The following is a 20,458-nucleotide window of genomic DNA, read 5'->3' as shown; positions in this document are numbered from 1 at the left end:
TTTAGTTATTTTATCTGACACGCAGTTTGTCCAATGTCACAAAGTTGCTGTCTGCATAGTTCCATGGAAGATGTCAATACTCATGAGATGTATCTCCAGCCTTGTCACCTCTAAGCTAAATCACACTGTGTATGATATTTGAGTGTTTTTTTTTAGACTGAAATGGGAAATACACAGTGATTATTTTATATCTTCATATCTGTTAATGCAATGTACAGATCTCAGCATTCTGTTCCTTAAGGGTTTGCTTTGTTAGTTCTTCAGTTAAAGGCCTCGTTTTCACACCTTGTAATCTCAAAATTCTCATTAAATTCAATGAAATATGGACAGCAGGGCACAGACTTGGATCTTTAACCAACTCTATGACACACAAATCAAGCATTAATGCACTCACATTGCTAAGATTTGCAACAAGGCACTTTTTCAATATAGTCAGTGGAAAAATGTGAAATTTCATTCGGGATCCCATGATTTTTATATACTGAAATTGTTTCTTGAATGTTCTGAAGCTTATTCTGCAATTCTGGCACTGTCCTGCTCCTGTTGATGGGTTAGCTGTGCTCAGGGGCATACTGGCACCCATACCTGCCCAAAGTGGTGAAAGATGCCACTGGCAAGTCCTCTTGCTTCCTTCCACATGCAGATTTGTGCTTCATCCAAAACTCTCTGGATGCAAATGAGAAGGGTTATTTTGTTCTTAATAATAGCAGCTAGGATGGCAATGGTTAGCAATAACCTCTTTCACACTTAGTAGGGCTTTGAACGTGGGTATGTCTTGTAGTAGCCAGTATGGAAGAGCACAGAAAGTACCAAAACCTATGGATCTTCTCCTAAGAATTGGCAGTCATGCAATGACAGCAGTTATGTAGAAATATCCTTTTTTTTTTTTTTCAGTTGTATCTCTGCAAAGAAAATGTCTCTTTGACATTTCTTATGATATTTCCTACTAACAGTTGTACACCAATGTTCGTGAACTACTGTGTAGTTGGTAAGGAAGCACCATGCCACAGATATTAAAGGAAGCCAGGGAAAAAAGTTACCATCCATTTGTTTTAGAGTCAAGCTAATGCACCTTCCATTGGCCAAAGTATTAAAATGTTTGATTCTGTGTTTTGGGGTGGGAAATACTTGCTATTTCTTTCACAATGACTGAATTTATTAAAGAATGCAAACAAAAAAAGAATGGTTTTTTTTAATCTGAATAAATATGTATGTATGTAAAGCTTTATTTAAAACTTTAAAACAGATTTTGTAAATGAAGGAAATGCGATTTTCATAATTTATAATGATTTAAAAAGTGGTTCCTATCTCCCCAGTATCATAGAATCATAGAATGTCCCGAGTTGGAAGGGACCCACAAGGATCATCAAGTCCAACTCCTTGCACCGCACAGGTTTACCTAAAAGTTTAGACCATGTGACTAAGTGCACAGTCCAATCACTTCTTAAATTCAGACAGGCTTGGTGCAGTGACTACTTCACTGGGGAGCCTGTTCCGGTGTGCAACCACCCTCTCGGTGAAGAACCTCTTCCTGATGTCCAGCCTAAACTTCCCCTGCCTCAGCTTAACACTGTTCCTATCACTGGTGTTTACGGAGAATAGGTCCCCTGCCCCTCCACTCCCCCTCACGAGGAAGTTGTAGACTGAATTTATTATAATCTTCTAATTTTATTTATCTGTTTTGAACTTTGTACAAGCAATTTACATATAATTTTAAAGTAAAAATTACCTCAGTATAACCTACAGAGCTTCTATTACATGTAGTGTCACTCTGTAAATACTGGACTATATACTTGTTATTAACTTAGATCAAAGAACTCACTTTAATGAGTCATCATACCCTTATTATTCACTTTTTGGTGATTCATCTTAGTAGAAGAACTTTTTTAATTGAGTTACTCTAGTTCCAGCAAAAACACTTCGGCTCTGAGATTCTACATTCTTTGTTTGATTTCCAAGGACAAGCCAGAACCAAAAGGTTTACGACTGAACAAACAGGAATATCGTGTACCATACAATATAAGGTCAATTCTTTATTGAAGGTTACTGGTGACATTGTTAAAATAAGCACAAAATGTGAAGGGCTTGTTTGCACCTCCAGAATTATAAGGTAAAAATATTTCTAGTTGCCGTGATAATTGTTGCAAATGGTAAGGAAGGATTTTTGAGATAGGAATGAGGTTTACAGTTGTAAGTAGAAAGCTTCTGGTTTGTTAGCTGGCTGTTCAGAACAGGGTGTGGGATACTAATGGCCCCATACCATACTGTTTTAAACAAGGTGGATAGTCTCTGAATTTTTCTGCCTTCTGATGCCAATCGAATGATTGATGTTAAGGCTGTGGATGTGGTCTACCTTGTCTTCAGTAAGGCTTTTGACACTGTTTCCCACAGCATTCTCCTCAAGAAACTGGCTGCTCTTGGCTTGGACTGGCGTACGCTTCATTGGGTTAGAAACTGGCTGGGTAGTTGGGCCCAAAGTGTCGTGGTGAATGGAGTTAAATCCAGTTGGAGGCTGGTCACTAGTGGAGTGCCCCAGGGCTCAGTACTGGGGCCAGTTCTCTTTAATATCTTTATCGATGATCTGGATGAGGGGATTTATTACACCCTCAGTAAGTTTGCAGACTACACCAAGTTAGGTGTGTGTGTCGATCTGCTCGAGGGTAGGAAGGCTCTGCAGGAGAAGATCTGGATAGGCTGGACCAATGGGCTGAGGCCAACTGTATGAAGTTCAACAAGGCCAAGTGTCGGGTCCTGCACCTGGGGCACAACAACCCCAAGCAGCGCTACAGGCTCAGAGATGAGTGGTTAGAAAGCTGCCCGGCAGAGAAGGACCTGGGAGTATTGGTTGATAGTCGGCTGAATATGAGCCAGCAGTGTGCTCAGGTGGCCAAGAAGGCCAACAGCATCCTGGCTTGCATAAGAAACGGCATGGTCAGCAGGGTTAGGGAAGTGATTGTCCCCCTGTACTCGGCTGTGGTGAGGCCGCACCTCGAGTACTGTGTTCAGTTTTGGGCCCCTCGCTACAAGAAGGACATCGAGGTGCTCGAGAGAGTCCAGAGAAGGGCGACGAAGCTGGTGAGGGGTCTGGAGAACAAGTCTTATGAGGAGCGGCTGAGGGAGCTGGGATTGTTCAGCCTGGAGAAGAGGAGGCTCAGGGGCGACCTTGTCACTCTCTACAGGTACCTTAAAGGAGGCTGTAGCGAGGTGGGGATTGGTCTATTCTCCCACGTGCCTGGTGACAGGACGAGGGGGAATGGGCTAAAGTTGCACCAGCAGAGGTTTAGGTTGGATATTAGGAAGAATTTCTTTACTGAAAGGGTTGTTAGGCATTGGAATGGGCTGCCCAGGGAAGTGGTTGAGTCACCATCCCTGGAGGTCTTTAAAAACCATTTAGATGTAGAGCTTAGTGATATGGTCTAGTGGAGGACTTGTTAGTGTTAGGTCAGAGGTTGGACTAGGTGATCTTGGAGGTCTCTTCCAACCTAGATGATTCTGTGATTCAAAGTCTTAAAATGACTGTTGATGACTCCAGAGAATCTTCCAAACAGCTTCAAATTTACAATATTTGTTACCCAAAAGACAATTCATCTATATTTATATTGATTTTAAGCCCATAAATTCATGCATTTGAACTCTAGTATCTTGAAATTTTTAAAATAAGTTTATATATTTTGAGCCATCTTTGGAACTCCAGCTGTAGCAAATTGGAGAAAAAAAACAGCACAAGCAAACTATAGTGTGCAGCAGAACTGGATAGAGATTAATTTATTATCTGAAATTAACTTAATTCAAATTCTGACCTAGTTTGCTTTATGTGGTGGGAATACAGAGGTTTATAACCTTCACTGTTCTATTTGCTTGGGATTGTGTTCATTCATTGCTTCATTTTCCTCCTCCAGCTTTTTGAGTACCCTCCCCGTGTTATCTTTCAACCCTATATTTGCAATTCTTATTTGGTTTTCTTCAGCACCTCTGCATAACTTGTCTTCTCAAATTAAAATGAGATGTTGGAAGTTACACAAAAAATTGCAGTTTCCCCATACTATTACCTGATCTTGTGCTCTTGCACTAACTAGATATCTTGAATATGTCAATGAATGGAGGTCAGAATTTTAAAGGTGTAAAAGGGATGATAGGCATAACTATCCCAAGAGTTTTACAAGGCAAGTCCTGGAAACCATGTTGATAATAGTGAACAGTGTTTAAATACCAAATGGCATTCTAAAGAATACTACCAATGTTCAGTTCAGTTATAGTGTTGAAAAAAAATTAACAAAAAAAAAAAAACACTAATGAACCAATGTCATAAAATACATTTGGAGATATGCAGGAAATACATGTTTTCCAATACCAGGAGCATCTTGGCTAAGGCGATGTTTCTGCACTGTCAAACATTATCCACTTCAAGCAAGATGTATCCAGTTGGTTCATAATCTAGAAGAAGTTAAATAGTTCATGGTCTGGGCTATGGTGAAGCATTGGTTTGATATAATAAAGAACTTAGGGAAGACAGGAAATTCTTATGCAAGAGTCTACAGGAGCTAGATGATAAAACTGCTCTTTGTGTCCACTGAGGTAGGAAAAGGAGAGCTGAATAGCAGCTGCAACAAGGGATTTTGTGTTAGTAAGGAAAGGCTTCTGATGATTAGGTCTGGAATAACAGTCTGGAATCTCCACCGATGATCTTTTAAGAAACAGTTTAATCAGTATCTCTTAGAAATTATGTTTACAGTTGATTCTGCCTGGGGAACAAAGGCCTCAGCCAGAGTATGTTTCAAGGTCTCTTTCAGCTTCACTTTTGTAGATGTCTGTATTACTAGAAAAACTCATAGGCACTTGTAAGCTTTTGTTTGCTTAATGGTTGTCCCAAACAGTAATCTTTATGTTAAGAATGCAAATTCCTTCATGAGAAAAGATCATCATGATGTGTATGAAGTTGAATGAGAAATTCAGTCTTCATTCTGGTAATGATATTACTTAAGTATTCCTTACCATGGATTTGGAAGTGCTGCTTTTCAACTACTACTTATTACAGCTATATTGCAGACAATTCATTGTCTGCTGTACCTATTCTACTAGCATGATAGGTCGTAGTTGTTCATGCACTGAAGTCAAAGGAGTCATCTTATTCATTGTGCAATAACAGAAGCTGATGTTGCATATTTCCAAGTTTTATGTCTGTAGAAGGTGATTCCATCTGTTTGTTAGTCACGTTAGAGGGGTTATGACCTTTAAGCTAGCAGGCAAAAGTGTCTTGTGCTATTGAACTCATTAAGCGGCCTTGGAGAAGTGCCAGAACCTACAAAAATAAAGAGGAAAAGTATGTAAGTTAGGTGTTCAGACGTACAATAGAGATGGTCTGTGTGTTTAAGGAACTTAAATAAGAATCTTAGCAAACCAAGGTGCTAAGGTTTCTCCAATTTGATTGGAACCTGTGAAAACTGTAAGTTCCTATAATTTTGTTTTTAAAAAGCCTTATTTAGGTCCCTGGTGAAGGGCATAAGGCTCTAATTTAATCACCTGGCTTCAAATATTTTAATCAAAGTTTAATTTAAAATTGTTCTACTTGTCCAATTTCTGCAGGATGGCTTTATTTTTCACAGCTATACCATAAGAAATTAAGAACTTGCATTTTGTGTAGTCTACCCATTTCAGTAGTGATCTGATTTAGTACTTTTGCCTTTCTCTATGAGAAGGGAATTTAATAAATATATAGAGAGAGACCAGTTTACATCTTATATAAATAAATTCTATTGAATTCTTATTGTAGTGTTAACAAAGAACAGTATGTCAAGCCCATTTCTGATATGCATATAATTATTTGATTAAAAGGACATTTGTGTGATCAACTACAAAATAGTATTTCTCTTCTCTTTCTTTTCTCTTTTGTTCTATTTCATATTTTTAAAAATGCCAGAAAATCACAACCTGTGAATAGAAAGGCCAAAGTGTAAATTTACTTCTATTCGAAAGCTTTGGTATTGATTTTATTATGTGTATGTATCCAGATGGCTCTATTCTTTACCTGCAGAAGAATATGTTACTGGGTTGTGCTTGCTAGGTTAACTATGTCTAGTTAAAAGAAAAAGCTTTTTCCTGGAAAATGTCAGTGTTAGCAAAGTGTTCTGCAGTGATTCAGCCTAAATTGGAATGATTCATTATAACAAAATGGCATAAAACACTTTTTAATTGATTCAAAACAAATGTAAGCTGTATTTTCTTAGCTTATGCATTATGGGGGTTGTAATTGAGGGCCCCTTCTCTGGTGTTTTAGACAGAAATGAGGAATTGCTCTAGGTGTATCATAAAAAATATGCTCTAACCAAGAAGCCTAGCTTATAGGATGCAATGGGGTGTCATGCTCCATATCTGGAAATGGATTAAAGTCTACAAAGGGTTGCTTTTTGTTTGTTTGTTTGTTTTATCCAGAGTTATTTTTCTCCAGACACATCTAATGGTAACATTTCTCTCATTTTAGAATGAAAGCATATATTGTAATATAAAGACCAGGGGAAAGTCCAAAACTTATCAAATTAATTTCTATTCCATTTAAAACAGAAAAGCTTATGAAAATGAGAGAGAACATGGGCACGCACCATGAACTGGCATATCTTTGTGAAGCTGTTGTCACTTCACTTCAGAATTGGGAATATCTTCCAGCTGCAGTGTCTCTCAACTCATGCTTTCTCTCTGGCAGTGATGCTGGGCATAGTACTGGTTTTTTTGTTTGTTTTTTTTTTTAATGTCTCTAGCAGTTTGCCCAGTAAGGTTATTCAGGTTGGGTTATGTCACTTGCTATGTAGAAAATGTGGTAATATTTTACAAATGTCTTAGCTAAAAAATGCAGATTCCTCCTCGCATCAAAGGAATTCTAAGAGGAGAGGGGAGGAGTTGGAACTGCTTAACAATAGTCCTCATTGTTCCTGAGTCCCTGAAACATAGAAAATAATCAGCAATAGTCACACATTGATATTTGGACTGTTGACCCTAGAACATAGCATAAAGTAACTATTCGTTATTGACATTCTTGAGTATAAAAAATTGTACTCGCTAATTCTGAAACCTAGCTAAAAACCCATGCACAATATCGCTCAGGCTTGTACAAACACTATGTGAAAATAAGAGAGTAGCATTTGGAAAAACAGAGACTAATTAAAGGCAGGACACAAGGTCCCAGAAAAAGCAAAGCATGCTTCAGTGAGCTTTTGAGACTATCTGAGGAGAAGATGGCCATACTAGGCTTGAACATTATATTCTTACACGTTAGATTAAGAATAAGCACAGTGACAAGGCCCCACATCAGCTGCCTTCTTTCTATTTGACCCTGAATAATGAGATTAATACGAAGTCTTGCCAAAAACTCAAGCTGTATGGGGGGAAAATAATGGGATCTCAAGTTAGAAACATACATTTGGCTGCCTACCATGCACAGAGCTGTGGGGCAGAAAGTAAAGCAAGGATGCTAAGATAAATGATGGTGAGATTTTTGAAACTGCAGGGTATATCTGCCTGGAAAGAAGTATTCAGAGCATAAATGCAGTACAGTAGAGGTTGTATTTCCTAATAACAAACCACATTCCATTCTAGTGAATTAAGCAGGAATATCAGTTAACACTATTTATGTTCTGAGTATTTTTTGGAGACATGAAAGAGCATATAGCCTGCTGATAGCTCATGTCTCCATTCAACACTTTTCTCTGAGCTAGTAGTTGTATGATTTAGCATTGTTATTGTGCTACATTTCATGTAGCAGAATTAGGAAGATCCTCTCTTCTTAGTGAGGTGGGTCTTCAACCTACAAATAAATCCAGATATTTTTCCTCCATGTGCAAGCATGTGATGGGTTTGGGTAACATACTATGGCATTTCCCATGTGTCTAAGAAGGGGAGGTATTTGAATTTCCTTGATTTTGAGTTTCAGGTTCATATGACTGTTGTCACTTTTCACGTCACTTGGTGTTGAGTGGTACCGTTAGTTACTTGAATAGCTTTGTGTAATTGGCTGTAAACTCTTACCCCAGCCCCAACAGAAAATGTCAATATGCTGTTAAGGCTAGTCCAGAGTCCCAGGCAAGCTCTTAGCAATGAGTCTCTGGACAGGATATTAGATAGGGAGGAGAGCTGTTGGTGGCTGTCAAAAGCACTGTTCTTGCAGATTCATGGGGCTGCTCCCTCAATGTACAGCTGGTCTCCAATGTCTCACCACCTCCACCTGGAGTATCAACTTGTAAGTGTAAGCTAGGATGCTGCAGTCTTTCCTGCTACAGCCTGCGGCATACATGATGGCCAGCATTCCCCCCTCCACCAAACATAAACCTGCTCTTTGTCAGATAGTTCCCCTGTGGCCTATCAAACTTGTACTGCAGGGGTAATGATTTGCAAGCGAGGAAGAGAGTGAAAGCAGAGAAGCAAATGTCAAGCAGCAAATAAAAGTGGAAACACCTGTTTGGCACTGAGGAACAGCTGTATGTGTGCAGCTGCTGCTCCCTCTCCTTAAGTGACACATGCCTGTTGCTTTATTTAAGGTTGACCAGGTTCTCCATAAGCATGTAAGTTATAGTTGATGCTATTTAGAAAAGGAGGCTCCTTCACCCTATGGATTTACTCAGCTCTAATCAGAAGTTCTACAGCAAATAGCAGACCTATAAAAGTTGCATCTATTTTTTTATTGTTTTATTTCTTCTAGAGAAGTTTTAAATGGAGACTGTTCTTACTACTGATTCTTAAAATACATCTGATGACTTTTAGAAGATGACATAAGGCCCAGGTCTTATTTTGAGCTATCATCTGACTTCATTTACTCTGTTAACTGACCCTGCAAGCAATGTCATTCATGGAGGAGCTACTTAAAGTGAATATGCCTGTCGGAATATGCATATTATTTTCATTTTAACCTGTCTTTTCTTTTTTAATAGGATTTTTTTTCTTTTAGAAAATGCAGTTTTGTAGCAGTTTAAATGCATTTCAGGTCATTTCCATAACTGCATTGATTATGACAGATTATTTGAAATTAAAAATGTATCTTTCCTACATGCAGGAAAAGTTCCATTCCTCAATAATATGTATGCACTTAATTCCTGATGGAGAGCACCAAGTTCATGGTCTAATTGTAGGTAACCGCTAACCACCACCAAATTGTTTTGCATTGAACCATAAAATATAGGAAGTTTGAGATTGCAGGTTTTGTAGTAATATATGAGCTGAAAGTAATTGGCCCACAAACGGAGTGTAGATGCCTAGCAATGCTGCAAACTGTGCAGAATTGTCTAGCCAAAAAGGACTTAACGGCTGTTGAACATCAGGCCATAAATGCACTGCTGTTTCTATTAACCAATCCATAACCAGTGTGCCTGTATTGCACTCTATTTTTTTTTATCTTGTACTATAGGTGTATCATATGTTAGCAATAAGTAATTAGTATAAAGATAAGTAAGTTACCTATGAGGAAATTCAATCAGCTAAAATCTATAGGCATCAATTAATTTTGCCACAACATACACAAAGATAATTGGAAGTCAGGAACATATGGGAAAATAAGACTAGGACATTCAATTCATATGAAATTCAGTATTCATATATCCTACTCTAGAAAAGGTAAAAAATTAAATGCGAGAGGTGAGGAACTTTTTTTTTCTTTAAAAAAAAAAAAAGTCAATCCCCTATTGCAACAGCAAAGAACAGTGATCTTTTGTAAAATATATTATTGGCAGTGCTTTCTTCCATTTGTGTCTGCCAAGTTTTATGACAGTGTACATAAAATCAAATGTAAAAAAATATCTTTTAATTAGAATACTCATCATCTTGCATTAAAAATTGGTACAAAAATATAAATCGCTTTAGTAGATGGCAGTTAACTCCAATTGACAGTAGTCTCAATCCTACATGCTTTACTCGTAGCTTTAATGTCAGTGACGTCAGTGTCTTTTGTGCAAGGCCAGAGTTTGCCCTGAGTCATGTTCACTCAGAGGGAATAGACATAATTTTCCTTAAAGGTAGTTTTCTTTATAGTATAATCCAAGAAAAATCTTAGAATTTCACATTGAACAAAAGTGCTTTTTTTCCTGTGAAGGAGTGATGTGTAGAGATCTTCTTATATCTGTATGCTTTCAGTATGCTGAAATAGACTGACTGGTAGCCTCCTGTTCTCACTTAGAAGGCACTCCTGCATAAGCGTTCCTCCAGCATGCACACTGCCAGTGAAGTGCAATGCTGTGCATGGCATCTTCAGCTCAGGGGGGACCTCTTCTCTGCGTCATACTACAGTAATTTATAATATGAAAATGTTCCTCTGAAATTCTACATGTCTACTAACTGCAGTGCTTTCTCAAATGTCATCAGTACCAGGAAAAATCTAAATGGCCCCTACTGGGCAATAATCAAAGACAGGGAGGAAAGGGAAGGAAAACACAACAGTGCTCAGTTACACTGACGCAGCTTTGCAGTAGTTCTGTTGAAAGTGCTCTTTCGCTGGCCATAGTGTATCCCTGGCAAAGAAGACCTACTTGTAGAAAGGCATACTTTTGCAGTGGAATGTTAGCATGTTTAGATGAAAAGCTCAACAGGGTTCCTGAACTTTGTGATATGCAGTTTGCTCTGCTCTACTGTACATCTGTGGCTGCAAATGCACCCCAGTGTGATTTGCTCCTGCAGGCAGTCTCCCTGCAAAGACCACAGCTACCTTCCAGCAGACTGTTTGCCACCCGGTCTTCTGTGCCTATCTTGCTGCATGCTACCTGGTTAAAAATGCTTTGCAGCAAGTTTTCAGTGTCTCTCTCCCTTTTTTCACCTCATTATAAAATTCAGCAACTTGATCTGCTCTCGGTCCTGTATCTTCTGGCATCAGCATGAAACCTTGCAACATGATGTGTGTTGAGAACACCTCTTTATTCACTTCTGTACTTGATTGGCTCTAATTTTCCGAGGTTACCTTTAATACACTTTGCATTCAATGCCACATTTTCTGTGCCATTTATTTACTGTTTGTTTATGGTTTCAATAAAAGCAGAAGAAACACAACTGTAACAATTAAAAACATGTATTGTTTCTCTAAGAAAATTCTTGTAATTAGTATGTTAATTCCCCACAAATATGACCATAGCTATATTAGCAGCCAGTATTACCATATGCTTCTGGGAAGAAAATAATTACCAAATTGTTTAAGGGCCTTCTGGGAAAGGAGAATAGAAGATCTGATTTAAGATGGTGTGATGTCTTGAGAAAATTACACTGTGTCCCTGTCATATTTTTATCTATTATGGTGCTGTCTGCTTATGCATTTCCATTTGAGGAGTGTTATAATTTATCATGCAGCTAGAGATCTTCAGAATTAGAGCTAGTTATGTATCAGTAAGCAGAACATAAGAGGCTGTTTAACATGAGGCAGAAAGCTAGCCACTAGCTGAAGTTGGGGTTGGTCCCGTCAGAACTACTAGTTTGTTATTACGGAACCTTGTCATCAGAACTTTGAATTTAGACAGAATGATATGATTAGATTTTTTTAAAGACCGTTATGCTATACTGTCTCTGTATTTGGAATCCTACCTGAACATACTTGTCATTGCTGTGTGTTAAAAGTTCCAAGACCTACCAAAGGAAAGATTATCTACGGCAGGGTTGGTTTAAGACTCCTTCTGGGCTTCTGTAGCCCAGATAACCTTGGATATCTTCTGCTGATTCAGACTCTTGTGATGACTACTGCCTCTTTCCTCACTCTGGAAACGCACGTTTCTTGTCTAAATTATGGACTGTAAAGACAAGTAGTGCAGTGATGCCATATGCTGATGAATCAATGTGAGAGGAGTTTGGTGGATTATAGCATAATTTAAAAAGAAGAGGCTCTTCCAAGTCCAGGTATTTTGCTTGCAATAGGAAAAAGAAACAAAGGTTAGTCACTTTGGTTTGTACTTATTTCGCACATATCATAAGGATTTTCCACTGTTTTAAGTCTTTCCAGTTCCTCAGCTTTATTATTTAGAGCAAGTGCAAAAACATTCATTACCTCCTTCTTAGTCACTTGAACATTCTGGCTAAGGACGCCTAAAAGAGCAAGTTAGGCTAAATCTAAATATATAGAGCATTCTTTAGCTATATCAGCAACTCCAATTCTTTGTTTCTTACAGGTATATAAGAATTTCTTGCAGAAATTAACTACAGAGAATGCTGCAAATCTGCTCTGAAAGAACATAGACTTCTAAGAAATTACAATATACTCACTCATAAAAATGGTCTGCAACATTGTTCTGTTTCCCTAACATGGCTACTCAAGCAGAATATATTTTAGTCTTTTTTTTTCTGTGAAGTTGCACTAGATATACTGAAAGCCTGGAGGTTGCCTTAGAATTGGGGTGGGGAGTATTCTTTCACATGATTTGATATTTTAGAAGAATTTCAAAGGAAAAAATAAATAAATACGCAAGCTTTGTAAGCCCTCAAGACTCAAAAGAAAAGAATGTTGTATTAAAGTTGGGTGAGCATTTCTTGGGAAAATATCGCTATGATATAGTAAGATGGAAAATATATATTATGTTCATTCATTCTGGTTTGTTTTGCCTGATTGTCAGTTCGGAATCTTACTTCTTACCAAAGAAAAAAATCAGCTTGCTTTATTTTCCCAATGAAGCAATTTAACTTTTCACAAGAAGTCCACGGTGTTTAGTATATTAATGTCTTAAAAACTAATAATAAAATGCTGAAAATTGTAATGAACATGGTTCATTACAGTGTAAGGTAATGTACAGTAACTACTACATTTTAAAATAATATATTAAATCTCATTTATTTATTCATGAAATTTGTATTTATTCAGCTCAAGTACGCATCTTTCTAAAAATCCAGGAGGTTTGTTTGGAGGTGGTAGGAAACAGACATGAAGGCAATGTTATCGATATTATTGGCAGCTTGTTTTCTGATCAAAAAAGCAGATTTAGTCTATATTTTTTTTCTATTAACATTGTCTAAATATTATGGTTAATTGTGGATCCAACACTGATATTGATGAAGATCTGTCGTGGACAAGAGAACAGTCCAAGAAACAAATTAGCACAATCAAAGAGTACTCAGTATGAAAACACAAGGCCGTCTTCTGTTTGCAAAATTAAAGGGTTAAGAATATTCAGCCAATGTAATGATTTGATTAGTTCAGCATCAATGGGTACTTCATCATGGATAATAGCAGTGAATGGCCTTAGGTGTCTAATATTTGTTCATATGCATTCATTGCACTCACCATGACAACTCCTGTGACAGTGTACACTATTGTGTGCACGCAAGTTAATAACACAATATATTTCCATGTCTAGGATTTTGTGTTCAGACTAAAAGATGATATTGTTAAGTACTGCTTTTCTAACTGTAGAGTGCTGGCACTGATTTTGTTTTAATTGCTGAAACTGCTAAGTTTCAGTTTCCCAGAAAGAAGGGATTGCTATGTTTTATGTTCTATGTTGCTAGAAGTGATTTCCATGTTATACTCCATAATAAATGTTAAAGAAAAGCTATACATTCTTTAGAAAGCTAGATTCCACAAAGAAACATCATGATTCTTTTAGTTACAAAGATATTACCATGTGCAATTACACTGAAATGAGATAGTAATTTTACTGTGATTTGCTTAATTTTGTTGATTTTGTATGATAACACCTTATTTTCGAGTTGAGTTCTGATCATGCTCTTAAAATACTTTGTAATAACTAACTGACCCCTATATTCACTCTCTGAGAGTATGTGGTAGATATGAACACAACAAACAATACAGACTAAACTTGACCACAAAGACTGATTTTAAATATGAATCAGTGTGCAAAACTTGTATGCTGCATTATCCCAATCAGTTTAACTTTATTGTGGAAAATGAATTTATGATAATATACCACAGAATCATTATGCATTTGACCTTATTAAACTGGAGTAGAAGCAAATTGTATATCATTGACTTTAACCTTGGTTCACTGTGTAGATGAAAGAAAATAATTGCACTAGTAAAAATAATAAAATGGCTGCGTGCAGCTCTGCAAATTGAATGGACCTTGGTTCAGTGCTATTATGAATGATTTAGCCTATAGAAATGGAATTTTGTAATTAACAGTAAACAGGGACAGGAAAAAAATACTAGTCCACTGGCTGCCTTTAAGCAAGAATGGATGGATGCAACTGTATTAGCAGCTAGTTATAAATATTGAGAATGGTTTTAAAGACTAGAACAGAAGAAAAGGATGTCAGGGTGGAGATGGAAAGTGGCCTTAGAATGAGGATTTTTGTAATCCAAATGAGATCAGTAACTAAGGAATCCCTAACTATTATTACAATTAAGAAAATGGAGCTAGTGAGACTTGCTTATGTGACTGTGATAGAAATTTGACCCAGGCACTGTTGAAAAAAAAAAGAGAGTGGAAAGATGCCTTTGCTGAGGTTAATGCAAATATTCTAGTCCCCATTTTGGGTAAATAGCACATTTGCAATTGATGCTGCTGAGCAGAGGATTGGGTTGTAGGTATGTGTATTTGATGGTCACTTAGGTGAAGGGTATGCAGTCCTTCTTATTCCAGAACTGTTAAACCAGCAACTCCAAAACTCAGAAAAGGTACTGCAGAAATTGTCATTTAAGTGCCACAGTCTCCCAAGGCAACTTGAGATTTAGATTTTTTAATCTATTACTCAACAACAACAACAAAAATGTATGCTGCATGGTTATTGCTTCTTTCCTTTTCCATCTCCAATTGCTATTCTTTCTTCCAGAAGGGATATTCAAATTCTACTTTCTTCTATTAATTTAATTAGTACTGTACTGGTGTAACTGAGAGCAGAATTTGTCCTGTGCTGCTCAAATTAAATGAGAGCTCCATCAGGCTGATTCTTTCATATTACAGTGCATCTTCATTAAAATAACATTTAATACCATCTGTAATTTCAGCCCTTTAGTCCTTTTCTCATGCAGAGTATCACTCTGATAACATCAGTCAGGTAGGGCATTTTATTGCTTCCTTCACAGAAATTGGCTATTGCCAAATGTGTGTTTGGTGGTGGGCGGAAAGGTAAAGGGGGAAGAGGAGGAGTGTGTGCAGAGGGGGGCCCTTGATGAACATTTGATTATTTTTCTTTGATATTACTGATGCAAAATGAATGACAAGATTTCGTTTGTAATACAAGCATGCTAAGATTTTATTTATTTATTTATTTATTTTGTGGCAAAGCAGTGCCACACAACGTTTACAGCCCAGCTGTTAACATGAAAGGGGACACACTGGCAGTATAACCAATACACAGTTGGCCTTCTTTGCTAGAGTAGTTTCATGCCAAACACATGAAGTTTTAATTATAAGCAGTTTAAAATATTTACACTGCTGCATTTTCTTACTCCGGTACAGAAACAAGATAAAAGTCCTCTTGAAATGTGATGACAGAAAGTATTTGATACAAACACCATGCAATTGTGATGCCTAATTAATTAGTCTGAGTGAATATTTATGTTGTTGGAATTTCTATTATTGCATTCTCTGCTTGGTGATACTCTAAGTCCCAAAGTGTTGTTGCTCGAAAAGACCTGAAAGCAATAATCTTCCCTCCCTCCTTGCCTCCTTTCTTCCCTCCAAAAAGACAGTTGGGTCTGCTATGGGAATCAAACACTACTGCTCAGGGTATTGCAATGCCTTTTATATGTGTGGTTTCTGGAATGAGATCCGCAGCTCTGAGTGAGTCACTTAAGCATCCCCTTCAATGCATGTGTCTGAAGGTACGTTTAGCATCGAAGACCTTTTTCTGAATTTGAACATCAGCTCTTTTAAAGGCTTAGCTAAGCTCACTGCCTTTTTAATATCACAGCTAGAACCAGAATGTGGTGGCTGCCTTTGTAAAATGTCTTTGGGATTAGCACAGATGCCCACAAAGAGATAGGACTTGGGTTTTATGCCCTACTCAGTCTTGAAGCTCTTCTGTATGCCAAGAAATACTAAGACTTATTGGCTAGCAAAAGTGGAGGGGATATTCTAGAGCTGACTAGGAGATGAGGCATGAATTCTACATCAAAAAGTACTTGGTAGGGTTTTAGTTTGTTTGTTTGGTGGGTTGGTTATATAAAGATAATGAAACATTTCATCCCACTTTCTGGAGAAATCAGTAGTCATTCTGCTGATATGTGCACATGTATGTATGTGTACAGATATGCACACATACATGTATATATGTATGTACATATATACCAGCTTTTTCCAGTGTTTTTTCTGAATGGTTAATTTGCATCAAGTGAAGTTCATGCTCATAAGTGCCCATCAGATTGATTTGGAGTCTGCCTGGTGGATCAAACCCCACTGTGAAGCTAAATAGAAGAAAACTTCAGGTGCACAGATCATTGTAAATTCAGCAGGATTTGCGAGGAGTGTTACTGAAGATCAGTACTCAGGCTCTTTCATGTATTTGAGCTCTCATTCTTACAATAGCTCGATTTTCAGAATAGGTACCATCAGCTGAAAAGTAATTTTTTTTTTTTTTTTTTAAGGAAAACTCTAGTAACATGTTCCTGGTCTGAGAGAGCAAATCGGTGCTTTCTGTTGAGTACACTAGAGTGTCATTTAAGATGGGGTGGAAAAAAATGTGATGAGCAACAGGGAGTTGTTGTGGTATCTGGCAATAGTTGGTAAGAATAAGTTTCCTAAGATAGACATGGATTTTTTTTTAAATTCAAGACATGGATAAAAGTGTAAGACACAGCCTTGTCTAAATCTAACCTGCAATTTATGCAAGATGGGGAATAAGCTACTGCACAATTAACTATATCTTGTAAGTTTAGTAGTTATCCTTATTGTCTATCCTTTATCAAAGTAACATCAGAAAACTGTCTACATTGCAGACTAAAGTGTACCGTAGCCACACCTGAGGTTTAAATGAGCTGTGTTGGATGGTAGGAGACCTTGCTGAGATCAAGGTAAATTAACCTTCCCGATCTTTCTTTTGTCATGGCTATGCAGCTCTCATTACCTAGACTAGCTCATATAACATTAACTTGGATATCTTACAGCTACACTGTTTTCCATCTTTCAGATATATACATAATCAGTTTGCTTTTTTGTCAACCAAGAAAAAGCCAGCTGCTTATATTACACTCAAATCAAAATGTTTCCTATCCTGCTAGTCCCACAACATGTTACATCTACCTTCTTCCCAAGTTGCATGTAATAACTCTGAGTGTTTATCAGGTCTCTTGAAAGTTGTAGCCCAATAAGCGTACATATATATATATATATATGTATATATATTTCTGACTTGTATTTCAGTATTACCATGTTTCCTACAGTTAAACTCCTCCTCCATTTACCCAGTACTTCAGGTCTTCTATGAATTGCAGGATCTGCTAATCTCCCTCCTGTCTTTCCCTGTGGCTGCTCTGGCTCTGAGCTTGCATGTCCCTGGCTCGGCAGGATATCCAGGCATCTTTCCAGTGTCACAAATGGATAGACAGACTTGACAACCCACCTGATTAGCACGAATTTGAGTATTTTAATTTGGAAAAGGAAAGAAGAACAATGTTTTCAGACTCACTTCTAAATTGTTTTCACTGACTGTTGCCCCTAAAGAGCGAAGAACGGAGCAGTGAATTGGCAAAATAAAAATCAAATCCCCAGTGAGTATGAAACAGGATCAAAGAGAAGAAAGGAGAAAACCAGCAGAAACTAGTAAATGCAGTCTATCACTAACATGTAGTGAACGAATATGTTTTTACTGCATGTGTATCTACACTCATAAGAAAGATGGACACTCTATCTAAAGTACTCACCTCTGTGAATCTTTTCCTACAGTATGACCGTTGCCTATACAACTATCTGTACAAGAGAGTGATCAACTCCATCTGTGATTCCTTAATGATTTCTTTATCTTACACTTTATCTTTCAGGCCTTTTCTACTCTATTCAGAATGTTTCTTCTAAGTAACTCATTTTTCTACTGCTTTCAAACATTTTTTTTCTTTTACTTACATCATGTGAGAAAAATAAAAAGTGGCTTAATTGGAAAAATGTTTGTAATCCTTATAATCTTTTTTTCCACCAAAAAGATTCAGAGGACCAATTAGTGATATACTTCTCTCTAATAAATGTTGCATACATCTACCATACTGTTCCATAGAGCACCTTCCCAACCCAGAACTGTGAAGCCCAATTGATTGGGGAGGGGTAGAAATTAATCAGAGGCTATTAATGAATATTCATGAGGCTTGTAATCAATGCTATACTTGTGCCATTGCATAAGTAGAACATATGACTGAAAAAAAGTTGAACTCCTTGGATAATAAACAGGATGTTCTTACTATGTATTACAGGTTATACCTTAATGCAACTTTCCTCCTTTTTTTTTTTTTTGGTTGGTTGTCTTTAAAGTGAATCCCAATCTTTTGATTTGGTTTCAAAACAGTTATTCAGAGCCTCATAGGGCTTGATAAGCTTGATTCTCTGTAGCTAGCAGTCCACGCTCCATGACTTTGATAGCAAGTTATGTTCTGGAGTTAGAGCCTTGCAGGTAGGAAGCCCAATTAGAAGGTTTCCTAAAGGGCTTAGATGTGCTTGACTGCCCCACAGTGTAAAAAGTCAGGTAATTCGTGCGGTGCTAAATCCTTCAGTATGCTTTTTTGGGGGAAACAAGAACAACATATCAAGGAAATTATCCTGACCTTCTGCCTTGCAGGCAACCTCACAGATGATACTCTCAGGAGGCAAAGGGATCCTCAAGGTGAAGAAACATGGTCCTTATCGAGATTTGAGTTAAGATATTAATAAGTGCTCCATTGCAACAGTTACCTACAGACATCATTTTCAGTCTCTCGCTTTCTTTTAATTAAAACTCCATTTGCTAGAAGTAGCTATTTAAGTCTTGCAGACTGTAATATTTTGTCAAATGCATGGATATGTAACACAAAAATATGTTCGATAATGCCTTTCATTCAGCTTTCATATATTTTGTGATGCTGGCACAATAAGACACAATAAAACATGGTACACTGCTTGCTCCTGTACCACTGATGTGAAAGCAGAATGCTATGAATATAAAAGACACTGTAAGCAAAATCATTGCAGAAAAGCCTGAGGCTCATCATTTCTTATGGTGTAGAGTTTTTTTGTAAAGATTCACAGAAGTTTGATTTTTAAAAATATCTCAGAGATTTTTTTTTTCATTTTCTCTCCCGAATTTGTGAGAGTTCTTCCTTTTGAACAATGTCTGATGATCTGTGTTACTTCAGCCTTTCAGGCTATATGAAAACCTGTGGCTGAAATGCCATATACTTCTTCAGTGAGATCATCATCAGGAACAAATTTTAACATGCTTCAATCTGTGCTGCTGCATTACTATAGCAGCAATTTAGCTGGTGCCAGTTAGAACAGAAGTTTTATATATGAATACCTATTAGGTCTTAGATTGAAATTGCTAGATTATTTCATATCAAACACTTAGATCAGAGTGGTTTGGGGTCATAGTCTACCAAGTTGGACTTGATCTGAAATGGTCACCTTGTAATAAAAAAAAATCCTTATCCTACTAATTGTATTTCCAACTGCAATGCAGTGCTACACAGAATATGAACTCAGGTTGTGCAGTTTTGGAGATGGGTGATTTAATACCTCTTGTTTCCGCATCTATACTTATTTCTTTGTACAAAGTAAAGTGCCATACCCACTGTGTGTTTTAGACTCCTGTTTCATAGCAGTGTTTCAGAGAAGTAGATTCTGCTGATCTTTGGTAAAAGGAATTTTCCATCTAAGGGTAAATTATCAAAGCCCCTCTTTTGAACTCATCAATACTCCTAAGTGGCAGCATTTACTTATTTATCTGACATTATTTGTGCCTGTGACAGCTTTTGGCTCATTTCTTCTGAGAGTAGAGGAAAACTCTTTTTTATGGACACTGGGTTCTCAAGGCAGGCATTTCAGTGTCATTATTTATGATTTTTGATCCATTTTGGCATGGTTTCCTGTTACTATATCTAATATTAGAATGGTATAATGAAAGCCTGAAACAGGAAGAAGACTTTTTTTGTAAAATCTGTTTGGTAGCCTAGCTGGTCAGTCTATTATTATTTTTATATGGCTGCACCATTCCCACCAAAAGAACAGTTCATGAAATAAACTGGCAAATAATTCTCTTGGTGAGAATGTTTGAAACAGTTTTATCTTAGCAATACCTTACAACAAAAAAAAAGGTAGGAATAGACATGGGGGAGCAAAGCACTAGAATGATACTTGAATAAATTCTAATATATACTCAACTTAATAGCTCTTTGAATAATGTTGACTCATTTCATGAAGTTCTACTTATGGTAAATAGTATTTTACCCCACAAACAGACTATTGATTTCTGTAGAAGAATTTGAAAGGTAAGATATTACCCAGCTTAAGAAACAGCTGTAGAGGTTTTTGAAAGAGGCTTCCCCAGTATGACTTCAGGCTGTACTGAAATCTTTCAGATATAGAAGACAAATCAT

General features: G+C 37.3%; 1 long non-coding RNA gene across 2 annotated transcripts in view; it reads left to right on the top strand.

Annotated features, from left to right (window-relative positions):
• The window catches only part of LOC121077437, a 36,634-nt gene that overhangs the window by 7,925 nt on the left and 8,251 nt on the right, over window positions 1-20,458 (top strand). Inside the window, exon 2 of one of the 2 annotated variants that reach the window (XR_005824035.1) lies at window positions 16,841-16,915. The exons of the other annotated variant lie outside the window; for it this stretch is intronic. This is a non-coding gene — a long non-coding RNA (uncharacterized LOC121077437). The remainder of the gene's footprint in view (window positions 1-16,840; window positions 16,916-20,458) is intronic. 2 annotated transcript variants of the gene reach the window in all.

This window comes from Cygnus olor, chromosome 13 (assembly GCF_009769625.2).
Source record: "Cygnus olor isolate bCygOlo1 chromosome 13, bCygOlo1.pri.v2, whole genome shotgun sequence".
Lineage (NCBI taxonomy): Eukaryota > Metazoa > Chordata > Aves > Anseriformes > Anatidae > Cygnus > Cygnus olor.
The sequence above is the reverse complement of the archived record's forward strand: the minus strand, read 5'-3'. Positions and strand labels throughout refer to the sequence as shown.